Source organism: Oryctolagus cuniculus, chromosome 6 (genome assembly GCF_051225735.1).
Source record: "Oryctolagus cuniculus isolate XC-2025 breed Fujian yellow rabbit chromosome 6, ASM5122573v1, whole genome shotgun sequence".
NCBI lineage: Eukaryota > Metazoa > Chordata > Mammalia > Lagomorpha > Leporidae > Oryctolagus > Oryctolagus cuniculus.
This window is the reverse complement of record NC_142872.1, coordinates 108,310,139-108,332,217: the sequence shown is the minus strand read 5'-3', so window position 1 is coordinate 108,332,217 and position 22,079 is coordinate 108,310,139. Positions and strand designations below refer to the sequence as shown.

Here is a 22,079-nt window from a genome sequence, read left to right as displayed (position 1 = left end):
CACCTGAGGCTCTTGACATGCGCTGCCTAGTCTATGGTAGCCTTTTGAATCCACAAACTCCATCAGTATTTATACAAGGCCATAATTAAAGTGGAACTTCTTTCCTCCCTTCAGAAAAAGTACCTCCTTCTCTGATGACCACTACTTTCCACTGGGGTTTTACCCACAGAGGTCCTTCATGTAGGATGTTTTTTGCCACAAGATATACACTTACCATTGATTTTATTATTTATTTTCTTCATAATCTTAACTGTTTCTTTTGGAATCACCTCACTTCCGCTTGAAGTGTATCTTTTAAATTTTCCCTTAATGAAAATCTAGTGGTAGGTACAATTTTTTGCAGTTCTGATGGCTGGATAAAGAAAATGTGGCATGTATACATGATGGAATACTATTCAGCCATAAGAATGAAATCATGTCTTCTGCAACAAAATAGATGCAATTTAAGACCATTATGCGCTGGCCCTGCAGCTCACTTGGCTATTCCTCCACCTGCGGAGCTGGCACCCTGGGTTCTAGTCCCGATTGGGGTGCTGAATTCTGTCCTGATTGTTCCTCTTCCAGTCCAGCTCTCTGCTGTGGCCCAGGAAGGCAGTGGAGGATGGCCCAAGTGCTTGGGCCCTGCACCCTCATGGGAGACCATGGGAGCCATCTGAGGGATGAACCAACGGAAGGAAGACCTTTCTCTCTCTCACTTTCTAACTCTGCCTGTCAAAAAAAAAAAAAAAAAAACCATTATGCTTAGTGAAATAAGCCAGTCCCAAAAAGAGAAACTCATAAATTTTCTCTGATTTGTAGTAGTTAATTTACAGAATACTAAAAAGCATGTGTTATATATGAGCAAAATTGACATCTTGGGATTTGACTATTGTTTATAGCCTTCTCTATATTTTCTTAGCTGCTTATTTGTGAGAATTCTTTGAGCTTAGATTAGCAGGTCTTCCTCCACAGAGCACTGGTATTTGTCTACACAAGTTATCTTGGGACACCAACTTTTAATGAAACTGACCTCACAAGATGTTTTCGATTTTTTCAGCAGCCTGCATGCTACGACTTGTCCTTCAAATCATCAATGACATGTTCATGATTATAGTGTCCTATGGCACTTTTCCCCCTTTTTTCCTAACAGTGAAAATACAGCTTATTCTAGCACTTGGGTATTGCTGATTTCCCCTGGTTCACACATGTCTGGGAGTTATAGAATTTCCCAATTCATGGTGAGACTCATAGTTGATTTATTTTAATTTTATTAATTTTATAATGAAAAGAATCATTGGATTGTATTGATCTAATGGGGATTCAATAACCAACGTATACCTTTCTTTTTAAAAAGCCAAGTGAAGTAATAATGTAATATCAAACAAATGCCACTTGGTACCTAAAAGGGAAAACATAAATATGATGTGGTTAAAACATCTTCAGAAAATGTTGGAAGCAATTTTTTGTTTGTATGGTGTATGTATATATATTCCAAATTAAATTATCTTTGTCAATAGTAGTTTTTGTTTGTGAATTTATCATTTGTTTCTTTTTTTAAAATCCACATGGTTAATTGAAGTATCTTAGGTTGAAGAAAATAATGACCTGAGAAAAAATTTTTTTGATTTATTTGAAAGTCAGAGTTACACAGAGAGAGAAGGAAAGGAAGAGAGAGAAAGAGAGAGACAGAGAGAGAGAGAGAGGTCTTCCATCTGCTGGTTCACTCCCCATTTGGCCTCAATGGCTGGAACTGCATGGATCTGAAGCCAGGAGTCAGGACTTCTTCTGGGTCTCGTACTGCTTTCCCAGGCCTTAGCAGAGAGCTGTATTGGAAGTGGAGCAGCCGGTGTCCATATGGGATGCTGGCACTGCAGGCAGCAAGTTTACCTGCTATACAACAGCGCCAGCCCTGACCTGAAAAATCTTAGACATACATACTCTAGATCTCTGTATGGAGAAAATGATAGCAGTTTCAGTGTACTCCACAATAAGTAATTGAATTTACCTAAATAATTAAAATACTAAGCTTTATATTTTAATTACTACTTTAAACACTTAGGATTGGTATGTGTCTGATATAGGTATAATTCAGAAGTATTAATGCTACACTTCTGAATAGACACTTTGGGTCTAACCAAATAAGATAATCATTTAGATTGCTGCACTGAATTTGTACAAAACATATAGTTGTGTGATACCAAATAAAACCTATGTGCATTGTGTAATGTTTACTGTCTCAAGACCTTTAGTATGTCAACAATCACAGGAAAGGTTTTCCAGCTCATGCTTTCTATTTTTAAGCCCAAAAAGAAAAAAAAAAAAAAAGGGAGGGGTGCTACACTGCTACCCAGTGTTCCTGTGAGTGCCAAACAAGTAGGTAGTTCAACTAATACCTATTCACAGTAATATAGTGTGAATAGGAGAATTCATCTCTGTCTCACAACTTCACATCACACAGAAAGGACATCCTGGGGCAGTACTGGTGCAATGGATAAGATGTTGCTTGGGAAACCAACATCCCATATTGGAGTACTTAGGTTAGAGTCCTGGTTCCACTCTGGAGTCCAGTTTCCTATTAATGTACACCATGGAAGGCAGCAGGTTATGACTGAAGTAATTAGGTCTCTGCCACCCACATGGTAGACTTTGAGTTACTGACTCCCGGCTTTGGTCTGGCCCCGCCCTAGCCATTGCAGCCATTAAGGGAGTGAACCAGGAGATGGACGACATCTCTCTCTCTCGCGCGCGCACGTGCGCTCTCGCTCTCACTCTCGCTCTCTCTCTACCTTTCAAATAAGTACAATAAATATTTTTAAAAAGAACACCCTAATGTTAGTAATACATTAAAGCCAATTTTTATTGTTAATTACATTTTGTATTTTGCTGTGTGTTTATAGGGTTGAGTGTATTTTGAAGCAAAAACAATGTGGACTTAAAATAGTTAAAATTCTAAGGCAAGAAAAAATATGTTTTTTCAAGTAGGATTGGAAAATATGTCTACTATGAGATTTCAGACAAGACTTTGCATTACATACAAAACAATATCAATAACTCAAAGTAAGTGCAACAATGGCCTTCACAAAGAGATTTCTAATACTATCTCTCAGAATAAGATGACTGCAACTCACCAAACAACAATTCAATAACAGGCAATTGAATGGGAAGCCTGTGTGATTCAAGTACATACAACTCCCTGAAATTCTTGACACATACTTAGAGTATCTATTGAAATGGCTGGATCAGCTATATTTAAGCAAATAAAGTTGTCTTCAATATGATTTTTACAGCTATTGATCAAATAGCACTTCCAGGTTTTACTAACTAGTAAGAATACAAATGTGTTTCTTATCATGCACCTGGCCATATGCATCCACAATCTAAAGAGTCTAAAAATTCCTGCAGGAAAGCAGGAAGATTAACAAATGCACCCTACTTCCAATGAAATGAGATCCAGATTACCCTCTGAAAACTTGGCTGTGCTTTAGGACCAACAAAATGTTTTCCAGCAATTTTTAAGTTAGATCTATGTTGGAGATTTATTGCCAAGCAACCTAAAGTGCCACAAAGGTGAGAGGGATTGGAATAGCATTTAAGATACCACTTGGGGTGTCTGTATCCCACATGCAAGAACGTGGGATCCCAACAGACCTCCACTTCAAGTTCAACTCCTGAAAATGTGTACCCTAATAAATAACAGAAAAATGGTCCAAGTGAGTGAGTGTTGCTGTGGATTCCTTCTGAGGAGGAGTGTGGTTGGGGCAAGAGGCACAAAGTCACCACCCAGACCTCGGGTGAAAGCAGGCCAGAGGTGAGGAGCCTGCAGACTCGGTTATTTCAGTTGGTACAGCAGCTTATATAGCCAAGGCAGCCAATCCAGTCAAGGGGTGGTTTATGCCCTAACCAATCACAGCCAGTTGCCAGGCAGTTTCTGAAGCCATCCAATAACAGCCTGTTGGCAGGCAGGTTTCATTGTCATGTGGTTTCCAAAGCCATCCAATCACAGCCTGTTGGCAGGCAGGTTTCATTGTCATGTGGTTTCCAAAGCCATACAATCACAGCCTGTTGCCAGGCAGGCTCCATTGCCAGGCAGGTCATCTGGCATGGCCTTCTCATTCCACTACAAGTGAGTCCCTGCATGTGGACTCAGTGTGGAGTATCCCATGTGGTATATCTGGATTCAGTTTCAAGTTCCGGGGTTTAGTCTGAGTCAGATCTGGCTATTACAGGCATTTTTGTCAGTGAACCAGCAGATGGGAGATCTCTCTCTGGGTGGTGTGCTTGCTCCTTTCTTCTGTTTCTCTCGCTCTCTTTTTCTCTCTCTCTACCTCTCCCTTTCAGAAAAAATATTTTAAAGTAAATTGAAATTATATAATCACAAAAATAAAAATAAGAAAGGAAGAAGGGAGAGAGGGAGTGAGGGAGAGAAGGTGGGGAGTATCATTATATTCTTGAAATTGTGTATGTGAAATACATGAAATCTGTTCCCCTTAAGGAAATAAATAAAAAGAAATTTTAAAAAGTCCAAGTGCCATAACCATTAAAGGGCACACAGAGTTTCTTACCCAATTTTTTTCTTCAGGAAGCTCTAGGCTTTGAAATCTGCTTGAAAGAAAGATAATGGCAATGTTCAATAGAAATAGAACTCATGTATTTGATTTTATTATTCCTAGTGGAAGACTGTGTTATCTTAACCTTTTGTACTTTTACAAAAATGAACTATCTATTTCTATAATTTATATAGATAAATTTAATTGGAAAAGTAAGACTAATGTTTCCTGGTGAAGAAGAACAAAAATTACTTAGGCTTTGTTTTTATCATTAAATATTAAACATCAATAAAGAATGGAATCTATAATGTACCAAGTTAGGAATAATCTGTCCCAGTTGTCCCTCTTCCAGTCCAGCTCTGTGCTGTGGCCCAGGAAGGCAGTGGAGGATGGCCCAAAGTGCTTGGGCCCTGCTCCCACATGGGAGACCAGGAGGAAGCACCTGGCTCTTGGCTTCAGATTGGCGCAGCGCCAGCAGTAGCGGCAATTTGGGGGGTGAACCAACGGAAGGAAGATCTTTCTCTCTGTCTCTCTCTCTCTCTCCCACTGTCTAACTCTGCCTGTCAAAAAAAAAAGAAAAAAGAAGAAGAAGAAATAATCACTTTCTTAGCAATTCTATGTCTAGGAATGCTAGGAATGTATCCTACATATAGGCATAATGTTGTAGCTATTATCACAAAATATTCCATAATAAACCATCTCAAAATTCATTGCTTGAAACAACAATAAGAATCTCCCATCTGTGCCTTGGCTGTGGGCAGACTGGTCTAGACTGAGCTTATCTGGGTAGTTAGGTTGATCTAGACCAGTCATCCTCATTCATCTGCACATCTGCTCATCTGATCTAGGCTGAATCATGTGGGAAAGACTGGGCTTAGCAACACCTGCCTCCTCCTCCCTGTGGATCCAGAGTACTTGCTTGAACAGGTTTTTTCCTGTTGATAGCAGAGAGTCCAGGGTACAAATAGAAATTACAGGGCATCTTAAGGCCTGTTGTTCACCAAAGTAAGTCTTGTATCCAAATCTAATATCGAAGAGGAGGAAATCAGTTGTACTCACAAAAATAGGAAGAAAAGCATAAACATGTTTTAGCGATAATTTAATCACATGTAGTTTAACATGTAAAGAATAATACAACAATTTCAATCACTAGCAAATACTTCAGATGTCCAACAACAGGGAACATATTGAATGAAAACAACATTTTTCACATTGTAGGAAAACTGCCCTAACCATTTAAAAAGTGTTGCTTTAGTATGTTATGGTTAAAAGCATATTTTGAACATATCTTAAGTTGAACAAATAAAGTATTCATGGTGTTATGAAATCAGCGGTTATAGTACAAGTCTTTAGTTTACTTACACCCTATTCCTAGGAAAGGAATATGGTAGGACCCACTCCCAGAAAAGAAAGAAGGCAGGTGAGCCAGCTTAATTTCCTGGCAAATATGTCAAATATTTTTCCCAGCAAGAGATCCATTTTCTTCAGTATGTGTTGAACAGAATGTACCTGGTTTTCAGCAACTGCTTAAGGTAAATAAAATTGGCATCTATGAATGAAGCAGAACTGGACAGATTAAAGAGTGAATCAGGAGATGTATAACTCCACGGCTGTACCACTGCAATTACTGCAAACTGTGCTGTCTTCTAAGAGAGGCATCTACATACCTCAGCTCTTGGCTTGAATTGCAGTGTATCCAGTGAGATTAAAAAAAAGGGCAAGGAAAGCACAAAGGATATTTAAAGACCTTCGTGCTTCACCTGTGGGGTTTAACTGCTGAATAATCATTGGGTTAGCTTGATTTCTGGCAAGATTTCTGAGTTATATACATATTTTAAAGATTCATTTATTGGCCCCTGTATCCACATGGGGAGACCCCAAGGAAGCTCCTGGCTTTGGGCTTCGCATCGGCACAGCTCCAGCCATTTTGGCCAATTGGGGAGTGAACCAGCAGACAATAGACCTCTCTCTCTCTCTCTGCCTCTGCCTCTCTGTAACAAATTTTGAATGGCAGAGTTACAGAGAGGCAGAGGCAAAGAGAAAGAGAGAGAGGTCTATCATCAGCTGGTTCACTCCCCAATTGGCCAAAATGGCCGGAGCTGTGCCAATGAGAAGCCCAAAGCCAGGAGCTTCCTCGGGGTCTCCCCAAGCAAGTGCAGGGGCCCAAGGACCTGGGCCATCTTCTACTGCTTTCCCAGGCCATAGCAGAGAGCTGGATCAGAAGAAGAGCAGCCTGGACTCGAACCGGCATCCATATGGGATGCCAGCACTACAGGCAGCGGCTTTACCCACTATGCCACAGTGCTGGCCCCTGAGTTACATACATTTTACTTAACAGTGTTTTTGCAATTGTAAGACAATCTCAAACAAAGGAATAAACCAAATAATGAATAAGAACATAACATACCTATAATTATCAAATGCTTTACATTTATATAGTTATTAAAGATAGATTCATTAATTTAAAGATACAAAGGGAGAGAGACAGAGACATAGAGATCTCCCATTCAGTGGTTCACTTCCCAAATGGCTATAATGGCCAAAGGTGGGCCAGAGCAAAACTGTGAGCCTACAGCTCTATTCAGGTTTCCCACATGGATGGAGCGGGCCTAAGTACTTGGCTCATCTTCCTTTGCATCCAGGCACATTAGAAGGGAGCCAGATCTTAAATGGAGTAGTATGACTCAAAGGAGTCCTCCAATATGGGATGCCAGTAATGCAAGCAGTGGCTTAATCTACTGCGCCAAAGCACCGACCCCAGTACTGAAATTTATTAAAGAGTACATTCTAAATTCCAAATTCAGCTTTTACTGAATACTTGTGCATATTTGAAAGTCCTATGAGAGGGCAGGCATTTGGTCTGGTAGTTAAGATGCCAGTTAGGATGTCTACATCCCATATTGGAACATCTGTGTTAGACATCCCACTTCAGCAACTGAGTCCTGCTTCCTGTTAATGCAGACCTGGGAGGCAGTGGTGACGACTCAAGTAATTGATTCCCTGACACCCGTATGGGGGACCTAGATTGAATTCCATACTCCTCTCATCTGGGTGTGAGTATTTGGGTGGGAATCAGTGTTTGGGAATCTCTCTCCCTCTCTCTCTGCCTCTCTCAAAAATAAAAAAAGGCCTATGAGACTTAAATTGACAAAATAAATTTATAGCTTAATATATAGCACACTGAACATACTGCAAGTAAATAATGTAAATAATAAAGATTAAAACATGACTGAAGAAGCAAAAAAAAAGTAGACTCAAGAAAAAAGGCATCATAATGGTAATATTGATCTTTGTTTTAATTTTTTATTTGTTTGTATTTTATTTAAAGTAAACAAATTTCATGTATTTCATATATACAGATTTAGAAATATAGTGATACTTCCCACAGTCCCCTCTTGCCCACCCACACTCCCACTCTTTGCTTTTAATCACATTTTACAATAAAAAGCACTTGTTATATATTTGTTTTCATCTACTGTGATATATTGACATGTGCTAGTATCATAACCAACTGTTAATTATTAAATCATAATTTTCGTTGTGCAACACATTTTTTAGCCATATAAAAATTCCCAGGAAAATTACAGAAAATATTAAATCTTTTCAAATCAGTAAACTGGAATTTCTAGTTTAAAATCTTGCAATATATTCCACAACTTGGAGCTGTCCACAAATCTCTGTACATTTGTTCAAATGAGGCAATTCTTCTCAGCAGAAAATTCTGGTCTTTGCCACAGGTGTTATTCATGCAGGTAAGCACATCAAATTGAGAATACAGGCTTGTCTTTTACATTGTCAAAATCAAATGACAAATTCACCCCTGCCTTTGCTTCTGATAACCTGAGCATATGACAAGGACATTTGGTGCAACAACATAACAACATGGAAAACTTTTCTACCTTTTAAGTATTTGGTGGAGAATTCAGCTACTGAATGTTCGTAATCCAACCCCTGCCAAAGCTTTATTGGAACACAGTACCATATGTTGTCCTTTGATCATTATACTACAAGTCTATGAGTAATAAATATTTTGGTTGCCTTACCACCTAACAAAAAGAATCTCATTGCTTTTTCAAAATACGTTCTCAGATCATCATTCAGTGTTACATAATGTATCTAACCAAAAGCCCATTTGGTCAGTTGTTTGATGAGAATTCTCTTTGTGCGGGCTTCTAAGAAATTGGTATGTAACTTTTTACCCTAGATCCTCAGAACTACTAAATTGTGTATTTAATTATTTCAACTTGTAGGTTTATTGAGTGATTCAGAGACCACTTCAGTGGTCTCTTTTTCAAGGTTTGATTGTACAATTATTTCTTCAAATCTTTTTGTAAATGAATCAAAAATCAATTATATACATAACTTTGATTTGCATTATATTTGACTGAAACATATATTTTTTTGTGATCCATACAAAGGAGACTATTTCATTTGATGGATAGGACTCAGAAATGCAACTCAGGTTGGTGGTGACCTGAGGTAACAACAGAAGGCTGTTAAGGGAGGTGTTTAAGACCATACCCAAATTTGCATTACTCCCCAACAATCCAAATGAACCTAAATTTTATTTATAATAATGAATGAATCTATATGCAAAGAAATCTTTAAACACAGTAAATAGTTCTACAAGGAAATTTAAAGATAATTTTCTATTTCCAGTTAATGAGGAATCAGTTCTGGTCCTAGTCTGTGACACCACTGAAGAATGGTTCCATCAGTTTTTTTCTCTCTAACCTTGATGAAATGATTTTATCCAAGCCTCTTTCCTCCAGCTTGAAAGCAAACATGTCAATTTCATGGCATAGTTTCACATCCAATGAACTCTATTTCAAATGTCTGATGAAACTACACTGTATCTTTTCTGCCAATTAACTGTCAATTGCAGAGAAAAATAAAATTGGCTTTTCTGAGTAAAAATATGTGTTAGTCCCTTGAAATCAATGTCTTCCAGTAGTTTAGAAATGTAAGTCAAGTGCTTTTATAGGAGATTTTTCAATAAAGAAGATTCTTCTATAATACGCATTTATGGAATCTAAGTACCTAAGTTGAAGCACTTCAAACCAATTTTTATCCTGATGTAGAGAAAGTTCTAGAAGCAATATAGTACGAAATAAAAGGAAAACATCATCACTTCTCATTGCTTCTTGGGTTTTCTAAAAATATTATATGTTTTTGGTATTTTTGTAAGAATTATTGGTTATGAATTCTCAGTGAAGGAAATAAATTAAGCAAATGGGGAATCCTCTTTCCTTTGATGTTGGTACACCCATATCACCCAACCTGCATAATTAAAACTTTTTTAGCATAAAGGCCAAAAGGCAACAGGAAAATTCAAAGATGGGGGAAAAGGCAACAAAAGAATAAGGAATGATAGATCAAACATGATTGGCGTAAAAAATGCCTGAGATATTGGAAAAAGATATTGGATCCTAAGGAAAAAATATTCATCTGTGTTGCTCCCCCTCTTCGCGGAGGAATGACACAGGACCCTGCGCTGTTCTTTTGTCTGCTCGGCCCTTCCCAGGTTTGCTGCTGGTTCTTCCCGGGTTGGCTGCCGATCCTTCCACCTCTGTGGAAGGACGGCTCCCCCTAGCCACTTTCCCCACTTCTGCAGGGGAGCGGCACACCACCAGCCGGCTCTCTCGGGGGCTGCTCAGATGTTATCCTGATGTTCTCCTTAGATGTTCCTGGTGCATGTTGTCTCTCTCCTCCTTTATAGTCCTCTTCCACCAATCCCAACTCTGCTGCCCACATGCCGAGTATGCTGCTCTCCTCCAATCAGGAGCAGGATCAGCTCCTGCAGCTCAAATTGGCGAGAGGCAGCTGTGTAGAAGTTGTTTACTCCTCTCCCAGCGCCATATTGTGGGAGAGCAGATGCATAGAATAAGTCTTAATTCCAGTAACTTAGTTTAGTCCGAATTGCTCCCCACACATCTGTATGATAGAATTTAATTCATTTCACACATAAGAAAAGCATTTTTAAGAAGACATCCCATGTTATATTGGATTTTTTTAGTCTTTCCTAGTTTCCAAAATTCTAATGCTATATCAAAATTAAAGAAAAGGAATTATGTATTGACATTACAGCTAGAAGTAACACAACTATTTATTTAACTAATGATATCAGAGCATTATTATATACAAACATATAGCTTATATTTGAAGTTATGACTGAATACATAATTTAATGATGTTATATATCTTTATATAGGCATATATAAATATCTTAAGAAGTATGTGTTTGTACATTCAGATATATCTCAAAACGGAAAATTGCTAAAGGAATTGTTACACGTGAGGAAAAACATGAGGGAAAAATAATCTTTATAGGACTGTTTGTATGCTTGAGATATACAAAATCAAAACATGTCTATGATACCAACATAGAAATAAATTCCAGTTGAAATAAACTGCTTAAAATCATAAGATACCTTTTACTACTTTCAGAGAGGAAATATTCAGAAGAATTGAATTTTATATTTTTTGCATGTAGTACTTAAGAAAACTTCATCCAAATATTTTTCTGAGTTTATTATTTTCACAAGAAGAAATGCTTCCACAGGGCTATTGTTATTAAAGAATGTGCTTATGGTATGATAATTTATGTCTAGTTCATTAAGCAGGTGTTCTGGGCAAGATAATATAGGGGAAATGGCAAATATGACACACTGTTTTCCATTAACCCCTCTGGCACTGACGGTCTGAAGCTCCCCTTCTGAAGGCTAATCCACTTTACTTGATGCTTAGCATTTTCACATCCTGGCTCTGGATGCCAGAAAGGTTTTATGTTTGAAGTACATGAAAAGCGTGTAGCAATTTTGAGCACCTAGTTAGCTATCCCTTATGAAAATCAATTGATAAAAACCAAAGGCATTCAAAGCAGAAACACTTTGTAGAATGGGTATACTCCAAATCAGAATTCTTTGTTTTCTGCCTTTGGAAAAGATGTTATAAATATATTTTCATTAAATTAATGGATACACACATAACACATGCACACACACATACCCACACACATATATGCATATTACCATACATATCTGTGTGTGCATGTAACTATTCTCACCCGTTAGAAGGTTTGCCACTTACATTCATTTTAAAGACTGTTATTTAGGTAAGGTGAATTTTGAACAATAAAAAGCAATGAATATGACTGAATATGACTGGTTACAACATCTAAACCAAAAGTTACAGAATCACAAATTGCTGGTTAAATATAGCTCACAGACTGATTTTATCAGTTAGTATTTAAATGACTTTGAACATTATATGTGAGTTCCAGTTTACCACAGTTCCCACTAATCCTGCTATAATGATTTCTAATCTTCTTTACTCATTGTCAAGTTTAAAAACACTCTGGGGGAGCAGCCATTTGGCTTAGCAGTTAAGCTGCTGCTAGGGATGCCTGCGTTCCATATTGGTAGCCTGAGTTTAAGTCCCAGCTCTGTTCCCAACTCCAGCTTACTGCTAATGTACATCCTTAGAAGCAATAGGTGATGACTCAAGCAGTTGTGTCCCTGTTGTCCACTTACGAAACCCAGGTTGAGTTCCAGGCTCTTGGCTTCAAATCTGCTCCATGCCTAAATATTGAGATGGACATTTGGAGAGTAAATCAGCAGATGGGAGATTTCTCTCTTTCTCTCTCTCTCTTTCTCTCTCTTTCTCTCTCTTTCTCTCTCTCTCTCTCTCTCTCTCTCTCACACACACACACACACTGAGTTTCAAATAAATAATGAATCTGGAAAAAAAAAGAAAAAGGAAAAATAAATTAAAAGGCACACCACAAGGCAAAAACAGTTTGAAAAGACAGGGCAATCATCAGAACCAGACTCAGAAATGGCAAGGATGCTGGAATTATCAGACAGGAAATTATTTTTAAGAAACTTTAGTATGTTAGAGGCTCTAAGAAATAAGGTAAACAGCATACAAGAACAAATGAGTAGTGTAGTTAAAAGAGATGGAAATTCAAACAAAGAATACAAAAACAAATGTTAGAAACATAAAATATTATAACAGAAAAGATGGAGGCATTTGATGGACTCATTAAGATATTGGACCATGGCTAAGGAAATGCTGAGCTTTAAGGTATTTTTGATGAAAAGTTCCAAATTGAAAAGTAAAAAGAAGAGAACAAAACAAACAAGAGAGTATCCAAGAAGTGTGGAAAACTCAGAAAGTTGTGACAAAGATAATTGAAACTCAAGAGAGGATCAGAAGACATATTTAAAGCAATAATGAGGGAGGGTTTTTCCCAAATTACTTTCAGACACTAAATCATAGATTTAGAAACCTAAGAGAATCCAAGAAGCATAAATATCAAAAGAAAAAAAATAGGTTACAATGGATATGTCAATGACTTTTTAGTTTTAACACCAAATGCATGATCCATTAAAAGAAAATGATAAGACAGACCTCATTAAAATGAAACAGTTTGTTCTGCAGGTTAAGACCATCAAGTGATGAGAGAACAAGCCATGGACATAGTCCAAATGATAAGAGGGAAAAAATAGTCAGCCCAAAATACTGTACCCTGAAAAACTCCCATTTATTAGTTGGGGTGAAAGGAAGAACTTTAAGAAGAAGTAGAAACTGAAGGAATTTGTCACCACTTGTGAAGCCTTACAAAAGATGCATAAAGATACTACATACAGAATCACCAAAAAAGAGTCATAATTATGAAAGAATGTGAAGGTAGAAAATCTCCAAGTCAAAGTACAAAGGAAATCCAAAGTAAATGATAGGAATATTTATGGAAAAATGGCAGGGCCATGCTGTTACTAATCAATAGTAACCTTGATGTAAATGGCATAAACTCTCCAGTTAAAAGGTACAGACTGTCTGAATGGATTACAAAATAAGACCCATCTATTTGCTGTCTACAAGAAACACACATCACAAACAATGATACACACAGGCTGAGAGTGAAAGAATGAAAAAAGATATTTCATGCTAAAAGAAATGAAAAAAGAGATGCTGTAGGCATCCTAATATCAGATAAAATATACTTTAACACAAAAACTTAAAAGAGACAAAGTAGGGCAATATGTAATGGTTAAGGGATCTGTTTAATAAGAAGGTGTGACTATAAGTACATACACCCAATTACAGGCATCTAGCAATGTAAAAGCAATGTTAATGGATCTAAAGGAAGACACTGACTCCAATACAATAGTAATAGGGTCTTCAAAACACTATTGAACTCCTTTTGAAGGGAAATAGACGCTATGAAAAACAATGACTTGATCAGCCCTTGTCCAGACTGTCGATGAACAACTTAATATTTTATCCCTTTTAGTATTTTTTGTTCTACTTAATACTATTGGTTGAACTATTTAATTGGCACACAATTATTCTTAGGTGTTTACATTTAACTGAAAAGTGATCCCTGTTAAATACAAGAGTGGGAATAAGAGAGGGAGGAGATATACAGCTCAGCACATGCTCAATCAGACTTATCCCTAATGGTAGAGTTAGAAACGTTCCAGGGGATTCCAATTCAATTCCATCAAGGTGGCATGTACCAATGCCATATCACTAATCCAAGTGATCAATTTCAGTTCACAATTGATCAAACTGATAGGTCTAAGAGTCAAAGGGATCACATAAACAAGACTAGTGTCTGCTAATACTAACTTAAAGAATTAAAAAGGAGAGAACTATCCAACATGGGAAGTGGGATACACAGAAGACTGAAATAATGGCAGATGTTCTAAACAGCACTCTGGCCTCAGAATCAGCCCTCAAGGCATTCAGATTTGGCTAAAAAGCCCATGACAGTATTTTAGGCATGGAAAGCCAAGACAATCTGGGAAAAAAAAAAAAAAACTAAATGAAAGATCTCTGTGAGTGAGAGTGAGATCCCAGTGGAAAGAACGGGCCATCAAAAAAGGAGATACCTTTCTCTGAAGGGAGGAGAGAACTTCCACTTTGACTATGACCTTGTCTAAATAAGATTGAAGTCAGCGAACTCAAAAGGCTTCCATAGCCTTGGCAACTCATGACAAGAGCCTAGGGAGATTACTGACGCCATAAACAAGAGTGTCAATTGTTAAGTCAACAGTAGGAGTCACTGTGCATTCACTCCCCATGTAGGATCTCTGTCTTTAATGTGTTGTACTATGTGAATTAATGCTATAACTAGTACTCAAACAGTACTTTACACTTTGTGTTTCTGTGTGGGTGCAAACTGTTGAAATCTTTACTTAATGTATGCTAAACTGATCTTCTGTATATAAAGAGAATCGAAAATGAATCTTGATGTAAATGGTATGGGAAAGGAAGCAGGAGACCAGAAAGTTGCAGGTGGGAGGGAAGTTATGGGACGGAAAAAGCCACTGTAATCCAAAAGTTGTACTTTGGAAATTTATATTTATTAAATAAAAGTTAAAGAAATCCCATTTTCATCAATGGATACATCAACTAGACAGAATATCAACAAAGAGACAGAACTAATCAACACTATGGACCAAATATACCTAACTGATATCCACAGAACTTTTCATCCCACAGTTGAAGAATATGCATTCTTCTCATCAGTGCATGGAGCTTTCTCTAGCATAGACTATATGCAAGGCCATAAAGCAAGTCTCATCAAATTCAAGAAAACTGAAATCATACCATGCATCTTCTCTGAAAAGAACGGATTGACGCTGTAAATCACTAACTCAAAAATCTACAGAACATACATGAAGAGATGGAAATTGAACGACATGCTCCTGGATGAGCAGTGGGTCATAGAAGAAATCAAAATGCAAATCCAAAAATTTCTGGAAATGAATGAAGACAAAATAAATGAGTTATCATTGCATCTTAAGGACCTAGAAAAACAACAAACCAAATCCTAAATTAGTAGGAGGAATGAAATAATTAAAATTATAAAGGAAATAAACAAAAGTGAAACAAATAAATAAAAATCAGTGAAAAAAAAGTTGTTTTTTTAAAAAATAAACAAAATTGATATACCATTGGCCCAACTAGCCAAAGCAAAAGGGAGAACTAAATGAATAAAAACAGAGATATGAAAGGAAATATAGTAACAGATACCACAGAAATAAAAAGAATCATCAGGAATTACCATAAAAATTGTATGCCAAAAATTGAGAAATCTGGAATAAATGGATAGATTCCTGGACATACACCATCTACCAAAATTGAGTCATGAATGCATAGGAAACCTAAACAGACCAATAACCAAGATGTAGATTGAGTCAGAAATAAATACCCACCTTACAAAGAAAAGCCCAGGACCGGATGGCTTCACTGATGAATTCTACCAGACATTTAAAGAAGAGATCATTCTAATTCTTATCAAGCCATTCAAAACAATTGAATGGGAGGGAATCCATCCAAACTCCCTCTATGAAGCCAACATTAGCATAATTCTTAAACCAGAAAAAATACAACAGAGAAAAGGAACTATCGACCAATATACCTTATGAACATAGATGCAAAAATCATCAATAACATACTAGCTAATCAAATCCAGCAACACATCAGAAAGATCATTCACCCAGGCTAAGTGGGATTTATCCCTAGTATGCAGGGATGGTTCAACTTTCGCAAATCAGTAAATGTGATACGTCACATTAACAAACTGAAGAACAAAACCCATATGATTATCAAATAGATGCAGAGAAAGCATTTGATAAAATAAAACATCTCTTCATGATGAAAACCTTAAGCAAATTGGGTATACAAAGTATGTTCCTCAACACTATCAAAGCAATATATAACAAACCCACAGCCAGCATCTTATTGAATTGGGAATTGTTGGGAGCATTTCTCCTAAGATCAGGAAACAGACAAGGATGCCCACTCTCACCAATGCTATTTAATATAATCCTGAAAGTTTTAGCCAGAGCCATTAGGCAAGTAAAAAGTAATCAAAATGAAATAAATCAGAAAGGAGGAAGTCAAACTATCCCTATTTGCAGATAACATTATTTCATATATAAGGAATCCAAAAGATTAAACTGAGAGATTATTGAAAATCATAGAGCTTCATAAAGTGTCAGGATATAAAATTAATACACAAAAAATAGCCCTTTTTTTGACAGGCAGAGTTAGACAGTGAGAGAGAGAGACAGAGAGAAAGGTCTTCCTTTTTCTGTTGGTTCACCCCCAAGTAGCCGCTATGGCCACTGTGTTGCGGCTGGCACACTGCGCTGATCCGAAGCCAGTAGCCAGGTCCTTACTCCTGGTCTCCCATGCTGGTGCAGAGCCCAAGTACTTGGGCCATCCTTCACTGCCTTCCCGGGCAACAGCAGAGAGCTGGACTGGAACAGGAGCAACCAGGACAGAATCCGGCACCCCGACCGGGACTAGAACCCAGGTGCCAGAGCCACAGGTGGAGGATTAGCCTATTGAGCTGCGGCTCCAGCCACAATAGCCTTTTTATACACAGACAATGCCATGGTTGAGAAAGAAATTTTAGACCAATCCATTCACGATAACTACAAAAATTTAAAGATCTTGGAATAAATTTAACCAAGGATGTCAAAGATCTCTATGGTGAAAATTACAAAATATTAAAGAAAGAAACAGAACAAGAACCAAACAAGGAAAAATCTTCCATGGTTCTGGATTGGAAGAACCAGTATCATCAAAATGTCCATATCACCAAAAGCAATTTAAAGATTCAATAGAATCATAATCAAAATGCCAGAAATTCTTCACAGATCTAGAAAAAATATGTCACAATCCAAATGGAAATACACAAGACCCTGAATAGCTAAAGCTGTCTTAAAAAAAAAAAAAAAAAAAAAGCCAGAGGCCTCGCCATTGAAGATTTCAAGACATACAGTCTTTTCAACAAATGGTGCTGGGAAAACTGGACCTCCACAGAAGTATGAAACAAGATCCATACCTTACACCTTACCCAAAAATCCACTCATAATGGGTCAACATATCTACAACTTGATACCATCAAATTACTGGAGAACATTGGGGAAACGCAAGACATTGGCATAGGCAAAGACTTCTTGGGAAAGACTCCAGAAGCACAGGCAATCAAAGCCAAAATTGACAAATGGGATTATATCAGGCTGAGAAGCTTATGCACTGCGAAAGAAGCACTGAAAAGTGTAGAGGCAACTGACAGAATGGGAAAAAATATTTGCATGTCATCCTTGTGCAGGGGCAATGCTAATCTCTGTATCATTCCAATTTTAGTATATGTGCTGCCGAAGTGAGCCCAGGAGAAAATATTTGCAAACTATGCAACTGTTAAAGGCTAATATAAAGATATAATAATATATAAATAATATAAAGATAAATATAAAGAGTTAACATAAAGATGTGAATCTATAAAGGGCACAAGAAAGTCAACAACAAAAAAACAAAATATCCATTTTAAAAACGGGCAAAAGACTTGAACAGGCATTTTTCAAGAGACAAAATTCAAAGCACCAACAGGTATGAAAAAAAGTATTCAGGACCACTAGCCATCAGGGAAATGCAAATCAAAACCACAATGAAGTCTCATCTCACTCCAGTTAGAATGGCTCTCATACAGAAATTAACAAACAATAAATGTCATTGAGGATGTGGAGGAAAGGGTACACTAATCCATTGTTGGTGGGAATGTAAACTGGTGCAACAACTGCAGAAGATGGTTTCGAAATACCTTTCAAATCTGAATATACACCTACCATATGGCCTAGCAATCTCATTCCTGAGAATTTATCCAAACCAAAAGAAATCAGCATATGAAAGTGTGATCTGTACCCTCATGTTTATAGCAGCTCAATTCACAATAGTTAATATATGGAATAAACCCAGATGTCCATGAACTGGTGACTGGATAAAGAAATTACAGCATGCATACACTATGGAGTACTACTCAGTTGTTAAAAAAAATGAAATGTTGGGGCTGGGGCTGGTGCTGTGGCATAGCAGGTAAAGCCAACGCCTGCAGTGCCAGCATCCTATGTGAATGCTCCACTTCTGATCCAGCTCTCTGCTATGGCCTGGGAAACAAGTAAAAGATGGCCCAAGCCCTTGAGCCCCTGCACCCACGTGGGAGACCCAGGGGAAGCTCTTGTCTCCTGGCTTCGGATTGGCTCAGCTCAAGCCATTGCAGCCAACTGGGGAGTGAACCAGAGGATGGAAGACCTTTCTTTCTCTCTCCCTCTCCCTCTATCTCTCCCTCTCCTTCTCTCTGTGTATAACTCTGACTTTCAAATAAATAAAATAAATCTTAAAAAAATGAAATGCTTTCTTTTGCAACAAAGTGTATGCAACTAGAAACCATTATACTTAACGAAATAAGCCAGTTCCAAAAAGACAAATACTACGTATTTTCACTGATCTGTGGTATATAATAGAGTACTTAAAATGTAATGTGTTGTAATGTAACTGACATTTTGAGATTCAATGATCCTTTACAGCCTTTGTCTCTACCATTGACAAACAGTGTTTATTTTCCTACATATTATTTGTTGAACTCTTTACTTAATTTAGGGTTAACCTTATCAGTATAAAATATATTGAAAATAGATCTTTGTAAAAAGTAAGAGTAGGAATAAGAGAGGGAGAAGGAAGAAGTTTTGGAGCATGGGTGGTAGTGAGGGTACCGTTGAAAGTATCATTATGTATCACTAAATCTGTATATATGAAATATATGAAATGCCTTTACCTTAAATAAATAAAATTTTAAAAACATGAAATGTCATATATTCTTATTTTAAAATAAATCTAAAATTTTGATAACCAAAAATATTAGACCAATGTATCAAGACTTACTGTAAATCAAGCCTCCAAATTCAATTGCTCTGATTGCACAAGTCCTGGCAAAGATAGTCAGGATGAAATAACAGCTTTCCTATCTTTTAATCTGTACCCAGAGAAATGAACTAAAGCTGCTGAAGTTGCTAATTGCTGCAATTATTCAAAGTATAATCAAACATATAATCCTAATCTGAACTTACTCATGGAAATGTTCTTCCATAACCAGTGATTAATATTGTTTATGAATTTGATTTTGTGTATTATAGTTATCAAGCTCATTTTTAATATATGAAATCATTTACAATTACCTAGTATACAGTAAATATGCAACAGTATTTGGTGACTTTTATACACAGTGCTTCACCTTCATGCTTAGACATGCTTGGACTATAGATGGACTTTTCACAGTCAAACAAACTGTTTTTCGAATGGAATGCTGATTCTTTGCACATCCCTCACCAGGTGGCCCTTATTCAAAGATCCATTTACATATAAGAAACCAGAGCAGCTCATGTTCAAAATCCCTCTGGAATTGTTCATGATTATGACATAGCATCATTTCTTTGACCTTTATTCTACCAAGTCAGTCTAGCCTTCTGCCTCCTTAACAATTTCTACCATCAACTTTATATATAGAATTATAAAATCCAAAAAACACATGCTTATATATTAGAAGAAAACTCTTGGTAGCCTAATATATTTTAAAGGAACACTCCAGAAAGTCAGATCTATTAGTAGTTGAAAATCTGCACTCTAGATTCAATCTGCCTGTGTGTGAAGTCGGCTGTATCACTTACTAGCTTTGTGAAGTTAATATCTGTATATTTTGTCTTATAGGAAGTAATAGTAAAATTGAAATCCTTACAGAGTTGTGAGGCTTAAGTGAGTTAAAATGCCCAAAATTCTTAGTACAATGCCTATACAGGCTAAGTAAATATACTGGCTCATTTAAGTGGATGTACTTGAAAATCTTCTGCCAGGAATGTTAAACACACATACGTGGAGGTCATATCCAAATCTACTAAATTATAATCACCCAGGCAGGGTCTAGAAATAGGCGAGTAAAACAAATGTGCTGGTGGCTAGTCCTCTTTGAGACCTGCTCATTTATTCCCTGCACAAGAAGCTTATTGCAGGTGCTCAGGAAGACAGATAACACGAGTAGCAGTGTTTGCTGTAATTATAGATTTTCCTTTACTTCCTAAGATTGGATAAAAGGGAGACACAAGCACACAACTGCAGTGGAAGAGTACATCTGAGCACAATATCATTGGTCAGAGAGCAGAATTTGTCTCTGCAAAACAAATGAAAACAAAATAAAGGTCCACAGTGTAAATAAATACAGATTTATTCAGACTGAACCAAAGAAAAACATGTAGCTTGGGAAACAAAGCAAGAAAACAAAAGGAAAGTGACAACACTTGAAACCCAAGAGGGTAGGAGATCAAACAATTGAACAAGAGCACAAATTCTCAAAAACAGAGGTCATGGAGTTTAAATATTTTACAACTAAATTGAAGACATCTAAATGTTTGACAAAAATAAACTTAGGTCACTAAATTTGTTAGTAAAATAAAATTGTACAAAGGAATCATATAAATCTGTGCTATTTCATGAATACACATATAAGAACTAAATACTAAGGGAAATCAAAATCCAAAGATAAATAAAAAAAATGAACTGTCACTATTGCACCACTCAGAGAAGCAATTACAATTAAGCTGGTTTGTGTGTATATTCTTATACATATGAATACATGCTTGTATTTACATACAAAAGTATTGCAAAATGTTTCTTGGGAAAACATTACCTTAAGTGATTAGATTATTTTTGATGCAAAACATGAAACTTATGCATATTTTTCCATAGTTTCATGAACGTTTGAAGACTTCTCATTTATACTTGGAATTCCTCAGGCACTAGTACTATACCTATTGATCTCACTGCTATCATTCTTTCTTAACATCTACTTCTTCCATTTTTAACTAAAATGATTATTTAAAATATTAATACCTGACTGTGTAACCTAACCATGAAGTACATAATACTTGAATATCACGTCATATTCCTCAGTATTAAGTAGAAAACACTAATGTGTCAGCAAAAAACATCTGTGCTTCAGTTCCACCTGCTTTCCTACTTCCTACTTCTGTAACTGCTCCATTTCAGAAGTGACATGATTTTTGTTCCCTTCAGCAGTACAGACCTAGCCTCCAGGACCTTACCTAGTCTCCTTCCTCCTGAATAACTCTTACTCATTCCACTCTGTAATAATTCGAACTGAATGTTTCTCAGATGAGGAGCACTGATAATAGTGGAAATAACTCTTCCATTACTTAGAAAGGAAAGCAGAATTTATTTTTCTAGAAATTAAAAATAATAGGTTAGGCAATTCTGTGAGATATAAAACCTGTAGTTAATGATGCAAAGGCAAACAGACTTAACATTTTAGAGTCCTCAATATTTTATATCTCATACAGTTCCAAATAAACCACAAAACATTCATTTACCCCGTTCACAAATGAGGAAAGTACGAATCAGAACCATCACAAAAAATTCCTAAAGTCAAAGTGGATTCCTACCCAGAACTCTCTGAATCCAAAACATGTACATTTTTCAGTCTTCCCACCCCCTCACTGGCTGAGAAGTTTACAGTCCACACACAACTCTAACGTAAAGCAGACTGTGATTGGTGTAACAATAAAAGCAAACATATGGTGTGGCAGGAGTCTTCTGAAAGCAGCATCATTCAATAGAACTCTATCTTGTTCTTAAAAGCAACATTGGGAAAGCATAAAAGAGGATTCAGGAAGCTTTCTCAGGGGA

General features: G+C 36.9%; 1 pseudogene; it reads right to left on the bottom strand.

Moving 5' to 3' along the window:
- Positions 1-17,621: 17,621 nt before the first annotated feature.
- LOC127490838 (U6 spliceosomal RNA) lies at positions 17,622-17,720 on the bottom strand (annotated as a pseudogene).
- Positions 17,721-22,079: the final 4,359 nt, after the last annotated feature.